Source organism: Melopsittacus undulatus, chromosome 4, assembly GCF_012275295.1.
Source record: "Melopsittacus undulatus isolate bMelUnd1 chromosome 4, bMelUnd1.mat.Z, whole genome shotgun sequence".
NCBI classification, from domain to species: Eukaryota; Metazoa; Chordata; class Aves; order Psittaciformes; family Psittaculidae; genus Melopsittacus; species Melopsittacus undulatus.
The window spans coordinates 24,140,591-24,158,210 of NC_047530.1; positions in this window are offsets into that span (position 1 = coordinate 24,140,591).

Genomic DNA, 17,620 nt, shown 5'->3' on the forward strand with positions numbered 1-17,620 from the left:
TTGTTTAATCAGTTACCTAACATTAGGAAGTATGCTTCGTTGTAATTGTAATTTGACGTATAATAGAAAAGGGGAAATAAGAAAAAGCTTGAAAAATACTAAAGCATGCAAAGCCATTTTTACAAATCTTTTCAGCATTTCTGAGTGTAAAGGCTTTGTTTCCTACATAAGACAAGGGATAACTAGGGGTTAGGTCTTGATGATTCAGTTCAGTGTGGCATTCTAATTTTGATTACATCTTTGATTACAGCTGCCTAACTTTTATTATGAGTTTATCTAGAACTATAGAAACTACAGGAACTACAGAAAATGTACAGGTATCATATTTTGATGAAGTTCCAGTATCTATTTTTGTACAGTATAGCTTAAATTTAGCTTGTTGAAACTGTTAACTGTACTAAACATGTACTCTCATTTCTATACAGGAAATAGCTTATGGCTATTTAAGCCAATGAAATTTGTTAAATGAACCTTCTGTTGTGTTATTATCCTGAAGTGCTCCTGTCAGCCATATAATAGATGACTTGTATCCCAGATAAACTATTTATAGAAAAAATGGCTTTAAATAGGTTTAAATACAAACTAAGACTAATTCTCCCAAATAGATCAGTTGTGTAACTTAGAAGAACACAGCTCACTGTCTTTAGTGTGAGGCTGTATTATGACCTGAAGATATTTCCTGCTGCTGAGCACAAACAAAAGCCATCTTTGAAATCTTTCCAGTGCTCAACAGGAGTACAGCAATAGCAGCTCCATGCAGCGGAGGGGTGGGATTCACAGCTGCACTTTCTAAGCTGTCTGCTGGCCCTTGGATAGAGTTATAACCCTATATCCTCTTGTATCTCATCCAGCTAACTTACAGAGTAGCCCAGGAGCTCTATTTATTTGCATGCATACATAAAGGCCATAATAAGGCCTGCAGAGCAGCACCATCAAAATAAGTCAAAGGAAACTACACTTATAGCATATTAAGTATACATTTAATGAAGATTAACCCCTTTTTAGTCCATAATATTTTGTCCCATCAGTTTTTAAAAGTCCTGTACTTGAAAATGCTGAAAAAGATGCAGTTACAGACTGTTGAGTCCAGAAAGCTTTTCTATCTTTGTTCAGCCAGAGCTGTAATTTGTTTAGGGGAGCATTAATTACCCAAGAATGTATGAAACAATGTTCTTGTCAATGGGCTGACTAAAGAACATGAAACTATCCTGAAGAATGAATCTGCAGTGATCTCTCCTTTTGGCAAATGCTTCTATTTCGCTTCAAATGTGCAGTCTGTTACCACTAAGCCCATAAAACTTCATGGTTCAAACTCAGCTACATTAATGGAAACTTTCCTCTTCTTCAGCAGAAAAACTAGGAACCTATGTAAAATCCTGCCCCTCTTGAAATCTGTAACTTTTGACAAGTTTGTAACAGAACTGAGATTTAATTTGAGGTCTTAACGCAGAGCCCTTTGAAGTCAGTGAAAAGATTCCATTGACTCAATGCATTTGGGGTTAGGTTTATGATCTATACATTGCTACTACAAAATTTGTTCCTGTAGTAGTAATGTGTGATTCTCACCAGACCAAAGCAGCAAAATATTTTTTACAAAAGAATATAAGAATGGTTATCTTCTCCAATCTTTACGTGGGACAGAGGGAAATGATGGGGTATGTGTGCAGTGAAACACCCTTCCATATCCTCCAAAATGGAATCCAGCAGTGGTATCTCCTCTTTATAACAGCCTACTTGAATTTTACTTCTGTTGGCTTTTTGAACCCAACTAAGCTATTGGCATCCACAGCATCCTGCAGATACATAGTGGCAGTTGTGTGGAAAACACACTTCCTTGCATTCATTTTCAAGTTGATATTTGAGCATTTTATTTGCTATTCTCTGGTTACTGTGTTCTGAGAAACAGGGAATAATATTCCCTTACCCATCTCCTACCTGCCATACACTCTATCATATATAGAATATCTGCTTTCTGTCATATCTTCTCAAGCAAAGGGTACTAATCTAATTAGTGTCTCTTTACACAGAAGTTTCCCATTGCCCTTGCTGCCATTCTTCATTACTATTCATTTCCTCTGAAACCTGAAAGGGAACAACTGTAAAATTGCATGTATTGTTCAAGATGCAGGTGCACTGTGTATTTGAATAATGGCGTAACCATGTTTCCTGCTTACTTCCTTACTCCTTTCCTAAAACTTCCTACCACCTGATTTTCCTTTTTTGACCACAACTGAGTACTATGGTTATGTTTCCAGAGCACTAGTTGAAATCACTCCCAGACTCCTTCCTGTAGTATTGAAAGCTAATTTAGAGATATTTGGCATGTATGTAAATTTAGGATTATTTTCCCCGGAAAGCTCAACTGCCTTTTATCAACATTGAATTTCCTCTGTTATTTTATTGCCCAGTCACTTACTAGTGTAAGATTTCACAGCTGGATTCCCATTTGACTATGCTGAATAATTTTCTCTCATCAGCAAGTTTTGCCACCTCACTTTTCATCTTTATTTTCCAGGACAACAGACATGCAGAGCATCACAGAACTCCTCAGCATTTCTGCAGGATGTCAATACCTTCCCTCCACTGCAAAGCTGTTCTAAAGTAGGAAAAGACTTTCTCTTTTAACCCTCAAGTTTCAGTTTCTAAAAGAGCATTCAATGAGAAACATCAGTTGAATGTTTTTTGAAGGCGTAAATATATATAATTAATTTTAATGTGTATATCTCAATTAAGTCTTGATAACATGCTCCATCAAACTAATAGATTTACACCACAAACCTTCTTTTGCAATAGATGTATTAGCAGTTCCTTTCCCCACCCCTCCCCCATCCGAATTTTCTGGGTTTTTTTTAAGGTAGTGTCGCTTCTGCCCCTTATTATTTCTTTCTATTGAGACCATCTAAAGCACACCATCTAAAATGTGTTATATGGCATACTCAAATAAACTCAAGAGCTTCATCTGTCAACTCTGCTGATATTCCACACAAACACCACATGATCTTGGTGATCCTGTTTTAGTTACTCTTTCATAAAGTCCTTTTAGGGTTTATGCATTTCTTTCTTTTCAATGAAGATTCACCGACACCTGGTTTTGGAAATACCTTTTTAACAAAAACAACATTTTTTTTCTTTATTTTTCAGTTTAAAAACATTTGAAAAACTGGGGACCATTGATGTTTTCCATTCCTAAGGAAGTTTGTAATCTTCTACTTAGAAAGTCTCAAACTAGAAGCACATGCTGCCACAAGGTGTGGGGTGTCCATGCAGCCCCATTCACCCCATGTCAGGTGATGTGGGATTCAGCAACATCAGCAGCACTACCTTTCCTTCAACAGGATTATCCCATCAAAGTGACGAATAGAACACACGGGCTCAGCCCAGCAGTCAGCAGACAGACATCTAAACCAAAACTGCAGAGAACATGGATATGAAACAAAATAGTAAAACCTCTAGAGAAGGGAATTTTAAAGATTCTCCAAGGATAAATACATAAATAACTAAATAAACAAAAGTGTGGGGTGTCGGAGGAAAAGTATTGTGCAAGGGGACCAAATACTAACTTTTTTCTTAGAAAAAGCTAGACATCTGACTGAAACAGAAAGTCTTTCCCTCTGAAGTAAAGCCTGTGACAAGGAAGTGATGACAGATAGGCTGCTGGAGGCCAGAGACTGCCAAATAGTGGAACTGCAAAATAACTGAAGTTGCAAGGGGTCTCCAACAGCAATCTGATCTAGATCGTGCTCAAAGCTGAGCCATCCTCAAGGTTAAATCAGGTTGCTTGTGACTGCACCTCAGGGTGTTCAAATTTCTCCAAAATGGCATTTCCACATCCCCTGTGTTCCTGTTCCAGAACTGGGCCATCTGACTGATGTTTTTTAGTCCCCCACAATACCAAACAGCATTTTCCCTTCTTGCCTAACCCTCCAGTGAGGCAGTTTCCAAGCTGAGGACATGCCTGCACAGAGGGACACAGAGCAGATGGGAAGGGGTAACCATGAGTTCACTTCTCTGTGCTGCCTCCCTGGCTATGGAGGCACCCATCAACATACCAGCAGGGTCGTGGGCAATAACTTGCAGAGTTTGAAAGTAAAAGCATGATTACTTTAGCTCTTGCCAAGCAATGCACCTCCACACAACCAGCACCCCTGCTAGTAGCAACAGTTCATCTGTAGATGGGCACCCTCTTACTGGAGCCACTCCTTGCTGTTAAATGTCCTCACACTGCCTTCCTCTCTTTCCATCCCAGGGAACTTTACTTTAAATCTCCTCCAGAAGTTAGGTCTAAATTCCTGACTATTAAGGATAGCATTACCCAAACAGACACAAACTGGATAAAAACGGGCTAGTACAGATGCTGCTGAGACCTGCAGGCAAAAATAGTGTTCCTGGAAACTGATTATGCTATGTAAAATAAAAAAAAAAAGGTAAAAATACAGGAATGCCTCCTCAGGCTGACCTGCTTGTGTTGCTTCCTCTCCTTATAGCCAGCAACTCCCATACCCTGGCTCTCCTGACAGTCTTCTACCCCAAAGGCTGCAGCAGCCAGGAACTACAGAAAGATCGTACCAGAGATGATATTTTCCAACCCAATTCTGCTTCAAAGGTAAGGAAGGTATTACAAATTCCTGAGCTAATATGTGATTTAGGTATTATTATTTACTGTTAGGCCAGGATTATATTTCAGTTTGCAGGATTTTAGTGGTAAATGAAGGAACCTCTTTAGGTGTCTTACAGGTTTAAAAAGAAAAGTATATACATTTACAGATTTACCATTTACCAAATTTACTAAGCATTTAAAGAATCATCATACCAAAGTCTGCTATCAGATACTTAGCAGTATAGGAAAGGAGTAAGAAAGTACAAAAAGACCAGGAAGAAAAATAAGGAATACATCCCTGTATAACAGACTGCACAGGCTGAGCAGCTTGCATGATTTCAAGGCTTCACCCTAAATACTTATATTATCATGTCAATTAAGAGAAAAAATGATCCACAGACTGACAAGGTATTTGAGAAAAGTATGCAGCCTCTGATATGTTCTGGGAAAGTTGTTCAAATAGGGTGAGAAAGAAATTAAAATCATATTGAGAAAATAAATTTGTGCTGTTAAGAAAGATGCTTTGCCTTTTAAGAGAGTTTCAGCCCTGGAAATCAGGCTTCAGGACCAAAGATCTCAAGGAGAACATTCAGGATCATGCTTGGAAGAGGTGGTTGTTATTAGCTTTTGTAAGTATCAGTTTAAAAAATAAGAGACATTTTTCACCTGATTACAACTAGACATGAGCTAAAAAAACGTCTTGTGTAAATCTCAATATTTCTCAAGTCAACCCCCAGCCACTTTTGTTCATTTTTTTTTGGTTTTGTTTTTCTGCTCAGCTTTGAACATGCTGTTCAAAATCCAAATGCACAAATTGTGCTCTTTACCAGTGCATGAGATATACTTTTTTGCCAAGCATCTATGCAAAACATATTGAAATAATGAGCAAGTTTAATGCACTGTAACTCTCATTGAAGATGAAGAGACAGACATAGCAGTTTTTACAGGACAGAACTTCTAAAACAAGACAAAAATATAAATTACAAAGCAAGGATAACAGAAAATAATCTCAGTAGTACAGCAGCCAGAGACAGATAAACAAGAACAGCCATCAGTGTGATACACAGTGTTCATTACTCATAACTCTGAGCAATAACAGATAACTTTGCAGATTTATTAATTCTTGCATTACAATGCTGGCAGTAAAGTGTGGGCTTTGTCCTGATATGTTAGATATTAAAAGGTTGGTTGAATAAATTAGTTTAGGCTCTGTACATGACTAGAAACTGTGTTGCAAGAATAAATAAATTACTGCTTGAGGGACATTATTTTCACACACAATTCTCCATTGTGATCATGTCACATTAATTCTTCACTTTGGCAGGTAAGTAGCTGGAGCTTTGAGAGAAACATAACCCCAAATATCACTTATATTAGGATGTGCACTGAGGAGCAGAAATGGTTTAAATGAATGTTTATTTATTTCCGACATCCCCTGAAATCAAATTATAGCCCAAAGTATTTCCAGGATATAGAGGTTGGAATTGTGTACCAATGTGGGTCTCTGAAATCTAATTACACCCTTCTAATATTCCTATCTGACCCCATATCTGGTGACAAGCCACAGCTGCTAGTAACTCTTCCTTATAACATTTAAACACAAGGATAGATCAGGTGAAACATAGACCTCAAGCATCAGTATTAGGGACTGGTGCACATATTCACTAAAAAGCACGGCTGCTGCTCATAATTGGTAGCTCTTTTTCCTTCCCAAATGCCTCTTTCTCCTCTGAACACCTTTGGCCAATAGATGTTACTTTGCCCTTTCAGTTTTCATTTATTCTTCAACATCATCTGGGGCCAGACCAGCAGATTGATTACCTGTTCCAAGTTCCTTTGACACAGAAATTTTCCACCATTCCTTTGAAAATCCTCACCTAAAGATCTAGACCTCTGAAGACAACTGAAGCGGACCTATTTGACAGGAAACCAAAATGGCTGTTTGGCTGCCGCTTACGAAGTGATGGGATTCTATTCTCCATTCAAAGTACTTCTTACTGTTAGCAGATAGGAACAGTGAATACTTCAGGCTTGACAACATGAGTAGTCAATACACATCTGTATGTGAGACATGCAGTTATATTGACATAAGACATTCTGAGGAAAAGATGCCTAAAAAAAGGACTTTCATATCATGAGTAGACAGGATGACAGATTCAAATCCAAGTCATACACAAATACTCCAAATGCATAATACATACATTTTCAGAATGCATTTTGAACCATAAATGGTATGCCAGATCTCTTGATTTGAGGGAGGAGGTTGGATCAGGTGACCTTTACAGGTCCTTCACAACCTAAATTATTCTAATTTGAAGATTTATTTATTTTTTCTTGTGCTAAATATCAGCATTATCAGCATTTGAAATTTAGGCTCCTTCTGATGTAAAGCAGCAAAACAAAATGTTCCTGCTTCATCTCTAGTCCAGAATTGTATTTATATTCATATACTTTTGCTCCAGATGTAGGAAATTAGTCCAAAAGCTTTTCTTTCCAGCCTTTGGAGGTGGAATTTTTAGCCAGGAAGTCTAACCTTGCTACACTTCAACTTGCAGTGGTATGAATGGTTAAAACTGAATAAATGAGCAAACCTACCAAGTAAGGTACATCTTATAAATGGAAAGTCTTCCTTTTATCTTTTCTCCCTTCTCTGAAGCTACCAACCTATAAAGATCTAAAAGTAGTATTTTATTCCATAAAAATTTATGATCTATGGCTCTTTTGGACTTTTTTTTTTTTTTCTGTGAAGACATCTAGGTCAGGTACTTGACATGAGAAATAAAAAACTTGGGACATTCCACTTCCCCTTTGTCCTGGGTTCAGCAGCAGCAGTCATTTTTCTCCTTAGTAGCTGGTGCAGTGATGTGGTTTTGACTTTCAGCCTTGGAACAACACTGATAATACCAATGTTTTCAGTTGTTGCTCAGTAATGTTTACTCCCACCAAGAACTTTCTGAGTCTCATGCTCTGCCGGGGAGGAGGGGAAGCCAGGAGGAAGCAGAGACAGAACACCTGATCCAAACTAGCCAAAGAGGTATTCCATAACACAGCATGTCATGCCCAGTATGTAAAATGGGTATAGTTACCCGGAAGGGCTGGATCACTGCTTAGGTTGGCCTGGGTATTGGTCGGCGGGTGGTGAGAGGTTGAATTCTCTCCCCTTGTTATTCCCCTTATCATTATTATTATTGGTAGTAGCAGCAGTGGTTTGTGTTATACCTTAGTTACTGGACTGTTATTATCTCAACCCATGGGAGTTACATTCTTCCAATTCTCCCCATCTGTCTGGGAGCGGGGGGAGGAAAAGCTGGGGGGGAGTGAGTGAGCAGCTCTGTGGTTCTGGGTTGCCAGCTAGGCTTAAAACACAACAGTTCTTTTTGGTGCCAGTGTGGGGCACAAAGGGTTGAGATAACAGATCTGACCAAAGTGTGTCTAATCATATGTGTGATAAGCATTCATTGTTTCGGATTGTCACTCATCACAATGCTGATTTATTTGCTCTCAAAGTTGTTCCTCTTGATCTCGGAGTTTCAGCATGTTGTACCTTATTTACAGCCAGTATTTTAGTGGCTGTAGTTTTAGTGTTTATCAGCTGGGGGTCTTTGGCTAAGATTCTTGTTTCACTGTACTTTATGGTAGTGATTTGTAATACAATAGAATCATTGATTATGAAACTGATATGGCTGCGTTACCAGTGTGGTCACCATCTCTGTACTTTGGGTTGACAGCTGGGATTAAACCATGACACCCTCCAAAAATATGGGAAAGCCGAAGGTCAAAGCAGAATATCACATTACTGTAATGTGCAATTTATTAGAGACATAGATACATTTAATCTATTTGAAGCCATATTCTGTCCTCACAAAAGACACTAAGAAGCTTGTCCTTCGATAAGCAGCAGTTTAGGACGGCTCCATTCCAGCCTGGGATGGGATTGAAAAGCATCATAGGTGGCAGAGAAAGGTCTACAAAAGCATACAGTACCAGGTTTAGCAGCTGCTTTATCCAAGACCCCAAGAAAAAATGGAACCCTATTTTGCAATGATTGCAACTCAGCCTAACTACTCTGCAATAGAACTACAGCACAAAGAGAAGATTAAGAGGAAGGAAATAGCAGCTGCTTCTATGAACCTGGAGAAAAGAAAGACACCATAATTGGCTGAATTGGGGGGGGGGGGCTGTTTATTTAATTTATTTCTTTTAGGTCCATTACCACATCAATATTTTTCAGACTTTGTGTTCCTAACACGCAAAAACCCCGTCACCTCCTTTCTGGCTGTTGTCAGCTCCTAAACACAGCTGGCTGTGGGTGGCAGCAGGAGGCTGAATTGGCAGAAAATTTCTGCCTGAACACAATTATCAGCAAAGGCAACTTTCTGAAGTTACGGATGGCTGTTTGTTTCACATTCTCAGGGCAAATTTACTTCCCCATTTTCTAACAGAAAAGAATAGTGTCATTCAGCAGCAGTTAAATGAGCTACAGGTTATATTTTCCTCTTACATATATGATGGCAAAAGGCTTGAGTCTGTTAACATCAGTCACATGAACAAAATCTAGGTGAATAAAGTCTGAGTAAATAGTTACTCTAATAGCAGCTTCATCATTCCCCCCCACTATCGATGGTTTTTTAAGATTATTTGTGTTTTTAAGATTAATAATTATTGTATGTTGTGAGTAAAATCTGCAGGGGGCATCTGGCAGCAGCATGTTCTAGTTTCATATGTGACCATTTCATGGTTGCTCTTCCAGGAGCTATTTCATGGTTCATCAAAGCTCCAGATTTCCTAACGAGTCAGCCAATTCTTAGTGTCAATGAAGTAGGTATTTTTGTTGCCTGGTTTGCTTTTAAAGAAAAAGGGTATCCAAGTGTTTTTGAGTGATTTCAGTACAAATACTGAAAGCACAACTCTTCCAAACTAATTAGTGCATAAAGACATATGTATTCTCCAAGCGTATGTAGCATTTAGAACCACATAAAGAGTGCTCAGCACTGAGTGCATTTTTCTATAAGTGGTAACATATTAAAGCTTACTGTAAATGTATGCTTCTCTCTTGCTATGAAATACTGTGAGATACTGTACCTGCAGAAACATAATAGAATGTTTGATCTGGTACATAGTTTAAAATAATACATTTCATGCTAGAATGCTTTATTTAGTCCTTATTATATGTCATGAGAGGTAAAGCAAAGGACACATCCTGCATATCCATTTATATGTTTACACACACTGAATGAGGTAATGCCACATGTGAGGTAGTTAGAGTTTCAATTTTAAAACCAATATTCATAAAGGATTGTGTGTATATGTTATGTCTGTAACTAAAAAACAATTATCTCTGCTCTGGTTAGCCTTTTGTATTACTGAAAATGCATGTAGGATCCTATTGGTGCTTTTTATGATGTCAGCTAACGGCTTTTATGCAGCAACATGCATCTCCTGCAGTATAAAGGGAATTTAGAAAGACTTTTCACAATGAAAAATTAAAGTGACAAAGCACAGTAGATTGTGCATAAATTTGTTCTTGTGGAAGTAATGCAACTCAAAAGAAACTGCTGACCAAGAGGTCTGAAATAACCTGTCAGAGAAAACATGCTCTGCAAAAAAAAGATCAAAAAAATTACATTCCTTGATATTTTTGAATCAATTTAGGGGTTTTGTTGTGATAAGGAGAAGAATTTGCCACAATAACTTTCTAAACCAAACTTTGCCTTCCTTCCTGTCCTCCCCACATAATAAAAAAAAAAAAAGCAAACCCCAAACCCCCAAATCTCACATCGCCCAAAATCCAAATAAGCAACACCAATAAAAAAAAAAATCGACCAAGAAATCACTGTCAACAACATCCTGTACCCTGCCTGCTGTCAGGACCAAGAACACTTTGGAAAATTTGTCCAAGATGGTCTTTTAGGAAACTTGAGACCACTGGGCAGCAAACATTTACAAGAGTACCACCTTCACAGCCATGACTGTCTGGGGCAGCTTGGTCCCACAGTGATGGATCACACCTGCACTCACTGACTGCAGAGCCCCTCAGATCAGACCCAAAGCACAGTGCCCAAACAGCAGCTTCTTCTTGGGAGCATAGGTGGAGACAGCACGGGCTTTGTTCAATGCAGTGAATAAATACCATTTGGATATTGCTTGTTCTACTCTCCACCTAATTGCCACCCAGACACCCTGTTTCAGCGTCACCCCACACTCTTCAGTGGGACTAGCCTAAAGAAGACTCAGAGATCCTGGAAGAGCTGTTGCAGTTGTCACAGAAGTCAGAAGAAATTTTGCCATCCTTGACAAGAAAATTAATCAGAACTTATCCTTGTAGTAGAACCAGGAATAAAAACATCTTTTCATTACAATAATAGTGCCACCAGCTTTTACCTTCTACTCCCCAGTGCTGGGAAAATTAAAATTATCACAGTCAGTAGACACTAACTACATTTTGTCAGATAGGGCAAAACCTCCAAAATATTATGGTAAAGCATGAAATATGCATATACAGAGTTCTTGCTGAGCCCAGGTAGCTAGACTCAGATTTAAATAAAGGACTTTGACATGTCATTGCCAGTAAACAGCATATTTATTTTATCCTCATTATAACACATTGAGCTTCTGGAATTCAACACTGAACAGGATTAACCTGACCCACTTCTGAATTTGTACTGACAGCAGTGCTGAAAGACTGGAGTTGACTAAATATCTGCATCAGACTTTTCCAATCTGCAAAAAAACGTTTCTTTTAATACTCTTTCATGCTTGAAGACTTTATTTTCCCATAATTTGTATTTCATTAGTATAAGGTGAAAGTGTTTCCATAGAAACATCTAAGATATATAATTTCTAAATAATTATTTCTCAACAAAGAGTCCCAAAAATTATTTCAGATTACAATGAAAGATCTCCAAACACATTTCACTTGCTAACATTACAGAGAAAATGTATGTTAAGACTTTGAACTTTAAATTGTAGCTGTAAAGTTTTAAGGATAAACTGGGTAATTTAATATTTCAATCTTAGAAAAGAAACACAGGAAAATACTAGAAACTAAAATCAAACTTACATTAAGTGTAATTTCACCGCATTCAGTGATTAAATTCGTATGTCAATGTAAAGTATGAGGGGTCAGGCAGTATGTCATCTATATACATTCAGATCACTCTAAATCATAGAATCGTAGAATAGTTAGGGTTGGAAAGGACCTTAAGATCACCTAGTTCCAACCTCCCTGCCATGGGCAGGGACACCTCACACTAAACCATATCACCCAAGGCTTCGTCCAACCTGGCTTTGAACACTGCCAGGGATGGAGCATTCACAACCTCCCTGGGCAACCCATTCCAGTACCTCACCACCCTAACAGGAAAGAATTTCTTCCTTATATCCAATCTAAACCTCTGTTGTTTAAATTTCAACACGTTACCCCTTTTCCTATCACTACAGTCCCTAATGAATAGTCCCTCACAGCATCCCTAAACCCCTCCTTCAGACACTGGAAGGCTGCTATGAGGTCTCCATGCAGCCTTCTCTTCTCCAGGCTGAACAGCCCCAACTTTCTCAGACTGTCTTCATACAGGAGGTGCTCCAGTCCCCTGATCATCCTCGTGGCCCTCCTCTGGACATGTTCCAACAGTTCCATGTCCTTTTTATGTTGAGGGCACCAGAACTGCACATAATACTCCAAGTAAATAGTTCCCTTTTTATCTATTTTTACTATAAAATGATTTATGCCTAGGTCTTATTTTTGTAGTCTCACCATTAAGATGAAAAGATCCATTAATAAACAATTTCTACTTTTTTCATCATCCATTCACTAGGACATCACTTCTAGTAAAGTGCTAACAATACTAACTTGGGTACGATGATTATAAAGAACCACTTCTCCCAGCTGTGTTTTAAAATTAATTGGGAAAACATCATCTGCAGGAGGGACAAGGCTATTTCTGAATCCATTCTCAAAGGAACCAAGGAGCAGAAAAAAGAAGGCAGAGGTGTTTAAGTAGATTATATATTCCTAGACTACGCAGTAAAGAAATCTCAAGGAACTTTAGGGCTGGGGAGGAAGGAGATTTGAAGCTGGAGAGATGGTAGGGATTTTGTATTTCTTTCACATGGCACATCTTTTTTTGTGTTATATAGATGTAAATCATAGCCAAGTTAGAAAACCTTTTACAGTGTCTTGACATCGTTTCTTCATATATGTCATTTTCCTAAGGGAGAAAAATATTTCTATTATTTGGATGCTTGATATTGCACTTGGTGAGAAAAGTAAAACAATCACAAAACACCTTTATTCTTCTTTATGTATATGGCTAAGTGAAACAAAGGGAACATCACACAACACAGATGAGGCCAGTGAACTCAAAAGACAAGGCCAATCAGTGGGAGGTGCATGTGTGGGTGTATTCCTGAAAGAGTAAAGCAGGGAAGAAGACACAAACTGAATGAAATATCAAACAGATTGCTCAAACAGCACTAGGAAAGTGTTATGACCAGACACCTATATTACATTTTAGAGATAAATTAATCTTAAAAAAAAATAAAAAAAGAAAACTGTTTTAAACACCATGTGCCCAAAGAACACATATTTTTACATTATTTCTATAAATGAATTTAATTAACATGAATACATATTTTTTTTTAAAAAAAGAAAAATTAAAAAATAACTGCACAACTAGGCAAAAATAGTCTCAAAATACAAAATTTCCCCACAATGGAAAAAGAACACTTACAAAATGAGTATGACCAGGTGATTTATGAAAGTTATCAAGAAATACTTTGAAGTGGTACAGAACTGTTTTCTCAAAAAGTATGCACAAGCAACTAGAACCTAGAAGGTTCCACAGACTGCCACAACCCTGACTGAATTGAGCAGTTACCGTTTCAAGGAATTATTGCTAGCAAAACTTGCTTGGAGCATGAATAAGGGTGTCACATATGCTAAAAGGCTTCCTCGCACAGTTGAAGAAACACAGCCACTCTGCCTCTTAAACAGCAGCATGAAATGGGTCCAGCACATGGCTCCTGGGTCTGAAAAATCCAGCAGGCATCCTGGTCCCTGTCAGGTTCCCAGTATGTGCAACATCACCAAGTAGCCCATCCTCACACACATACCTGGCACACTGAAACAGAGCAACCAGCTACAATCACAGAAAGGTTAGGGTTGGAAGGGACCTTAAAGATCATCCAGTTCCAAACCCCCTAACATGGGAAGGCACACCTTCCTCTATACCAGGTTACTCAAAGTCCCATTGAACCTGGCCTTGAACACTGCCAGGGATGGGGCATCCATAACTTCTCTGGGCAGTCTGTTCCAGTGTGTCACCACTCTAGTCATAAAAAATGTCTTCCTGATGTCTAATCTAGGTCTATCCTCATTCAGCTGAAATCCCCTTGAATTCCCCCTTGTCTCATCTCTAGTATATAATTATTTTTTTTTCCCTGGAGAAAGGACCTGAGCCCAAATATTGCATGTACTTTCTGTCATGTCCTCTCCTTAAGAAAAAAAAAATATTAAAAAAAGGAAAACATATATGTGGAAATGCTTTGTTTCCTTAAACACTGAAAAAGGCTTTATTTCCAGTCCAGTGATGCTTTCATGAACTACAGTCATCATGAGCTTCTGTGATTTAATGACCTGGTTTGTATTTCATCCCACATCCCTAATAAACACTGTGAAAATTGAACAGTCTATGTTAAAGCTATATGTGCCCAGCAAATCAAACTTGAGAACAAAACCATTCAGAGTTTCATCAAATAAGTCCTAGTGGATTTAATTAAACAACAAACTGTCAACTACTACTTCACAAATTTATTAATAAGTATGTGATCCTAAAACTATATGATACCACCTACCATATAATTCATTATTCATTTAAAAACTGAAGATTTAAATTCTTACAGATAAAACTAAATAACAGCTTTTATCAAGATATGATTGAAGTCAGAAGGTGGCAGGTCAGGTCAGTAAGTTACAGCATGTGTTCTCCCACGCTTTCCATCATGCCCTTTTTTTGAATCTGCATTGATCTCTGGTTTTGTAAGAAATGAGTTCAGTCACCAGCCCAGACTCCATAAAAAGGAACAAAGTTCTCTGCTAGTGTCAGGTGTATCTATCACTCCCCCCTACCAACTGGCTTTCATTGTACCATGCTGTCAGAGATCTCATCCTGATTAAAGCTATCTGGCATAGCTTCAATTTCAACTTAGGCACTAGGGGCATTTCCATTTGCATCAGGAGGAGCAATTTCTTTCATCCTTGTCATTCTGCATTAGAAAATGGACATAACTGCACAGTGACAACAAACTTAGGGGTCCGTGGAATCAGCTAGGTGTTATAATATCTCAGACAACAATGTCTTTATACTAAAGCCTCTACCCTATATCACTGTGTTCTACTTTGCATAGCAGAGGAAGACAATTATGACTCCATCACAGTATGACTTTTGGCATAGAAAGATTTTTCACTGATTTTATTTCAACAAAGCTGTCATTCCAGACGACTTACCTGTAATTATCACTTTTACAGCGACAAGCTCTGCAGGCAACAGATTTTGCCACTGCCACTAGATATACAACTTTTAATTATATATTGAAACTTAGTAAATCAACAACTCTAAGCACAGAACATTAATAGAATCATAGAATATTTAGGGTTGGAAAGGACCTTAAGATCATCTAGTTCCACCCCCCCTGCCATGGGCAGGGACACCTCCCACTAATGCATGCCATAACCTGTTCTTTGAGGCCTTATTAAATTGTATCCACCGATTTTGGATCATTTTGTCACCCACTGGTTTTTGGTTTTCCTTTTTGCACTTTTGTTTTGCACTTTGGTTTTCTTTTTTTTTTCTGAAAGGGAGGGAGGGTGGGAGTAGTTTTTGTTGCTGTTGTTTTGTTGTTTGGCAGGGTTTTTTTGGCAAAGCAGTTTTTTAGCACAGTAAGTTAAGATTAAGTATATGCAGCTGGAATGTTTACTGCATGTTTGCACCTGCATGTCTAGTAATAAAACCCAAGAGATTTGATAAATACACAAAAATCACACAGAAAGACAAAGTAGGATGGTGGATTGAAGAGCAGCCTGCAGAAGAGAGTGTGACACTAGAGACTTGTCTTTTTAAGGAGGTCCAGAACCATGTGGGCATTCTGCTGCACAGTGATGGCCTAAATATGAGCATTTTTTATTTATGCCAGTCCATATTCATACCTCCCATATTATTTAAACATGAAGTAAAAAAAAATATTTTTTGCATTTCTTGTTAACAAGAAGTCTCCCAAAGGCGGTTACTGAGAATGCATATTATTATCCTGAGGCAGCATAACATCCATATTAATCTCTCAAGAGAGCTCTTGGAAAGACTGTTTTATGGTGATATAAGACGGCTTAGAATATCTTCACAAGATAATAAGCATTCTCAGGTTCTCTCATTGATTTCATTACTAAGTCCTCAAAAATTAGTGCATCTTTATTGACATGGTTTTGAATAAAACAATTATTTTCTGAATGTTAGGTATGACTGGCAAGAAAGGATATAGAGTCAGATCATTACATTGTTTTACAGTATATTTCTTCTGAAAGCTGTATAAAATGTATCAGAATAACAGCACTGTCTCAAGTATAAAGACAATTAGAAGTTAAAAAAAATATTAAAAAAACCCCACCCCCAAAAAACGAGCCCTCTACAAACTGCACAACAGTAACTTTTACTTCATGATCAGCCCTAGTAAACCATTTCACGATGTGAAGTTAGTAACCAGATGGAGGAGCCAAGAGTCTGTTCTTATAACTGGCACATAAAAAAGCCCAGCACTTCTACAGTTATGGGAATAAAAAAAAAAAACAAACCAGCACTAAGTAGTTTGAAGCCATCTTTCCTGACCAGTGGGTTTGTGTGGGTGTTTCTTAAAGTGCACATTGACTTGTGAGTTTTCAGTATCTCAAATGCCATGGGAAACCCCCAGAGCCCTTACAACACAGAAAACCTGCACATCCAGCTGGGGTGGAGGGTGCCTCTTGCATCTCTAAGACCTGGTGTTAGCCAAAACCTTTTCTACAAAGCAGCACTTCCTTAACACATGCCTTTCCATAACTCAGCATTCCAGCCACTTTTATGTGTACATGCTATCCTACTTAGATTATGGAATCAAAACACTCAGACAAATCTGCTGGCAGACTACAGCTTTGAGCAAAGCTGGACTACAGTGGAAGCCTAGCTGCAGCTCTCCATATGGGCAAGTCACACAAGAAAATTCAAATTTTAGAAACGCTATTCAGAATCACTGTGTCTTTGTGAAGACTGCTTACAACTGGGGTATGCTCATGCTGGTGAGTTGTGGCATCACCAAACAGAAACTCAAGGAGGTCCCAGTCATGCTAAAGATACAAATTCTTATCTGAAAGGAGAAGCAATGCTGATGTTCCAGAATACTCGCAGCCCAGAAGAGATCCCACTAACTTCTGTAATCATGTGCTATGGCATCTTTTGGCAGGAAAAAAAAAAGAGAAGCTTCATAATCTAGTAGGCAGAAAAAACATGGCAAGAAGACCATAGCATAGAAATGCACATTGCACTTATCAAGCTAAGGCAGAGACTGAGGGTAGCCAGACTTACCCTGAAAGTAGGGCTAGAATTTCCTCCTAGGGGCAATAAAATACCTCCTGCCAGGGTGGATCTTATCACTATGCTGGTTTGGGGACTAGAGCTGGCCCTTCATCTCTCTCTCAACTTACAGGTCAAGACCTGCAACATTTTGGCCACCATTCCTTTGGGATTCAGAAAATCTTCATTTAGCAGGTGAATACCTTTCTCCAAGCGGCAGCTGGGCTGCCCTTTCCAGGGCTGGATAGTGTCCTTATTTCTTCTACTCAGCAACAAATTCTCTACCATGGAGTGAAGAAATCCCTGCAATACTGATTAGCACAGGTTGGCTTTTAGGGCTTACTTCTTATTAAAAGCCTCTGTACTGAGACTGATATGATAGTGCTTGACAATGAGAAAGTATTTTACACCTGACAACAGTTTAAAG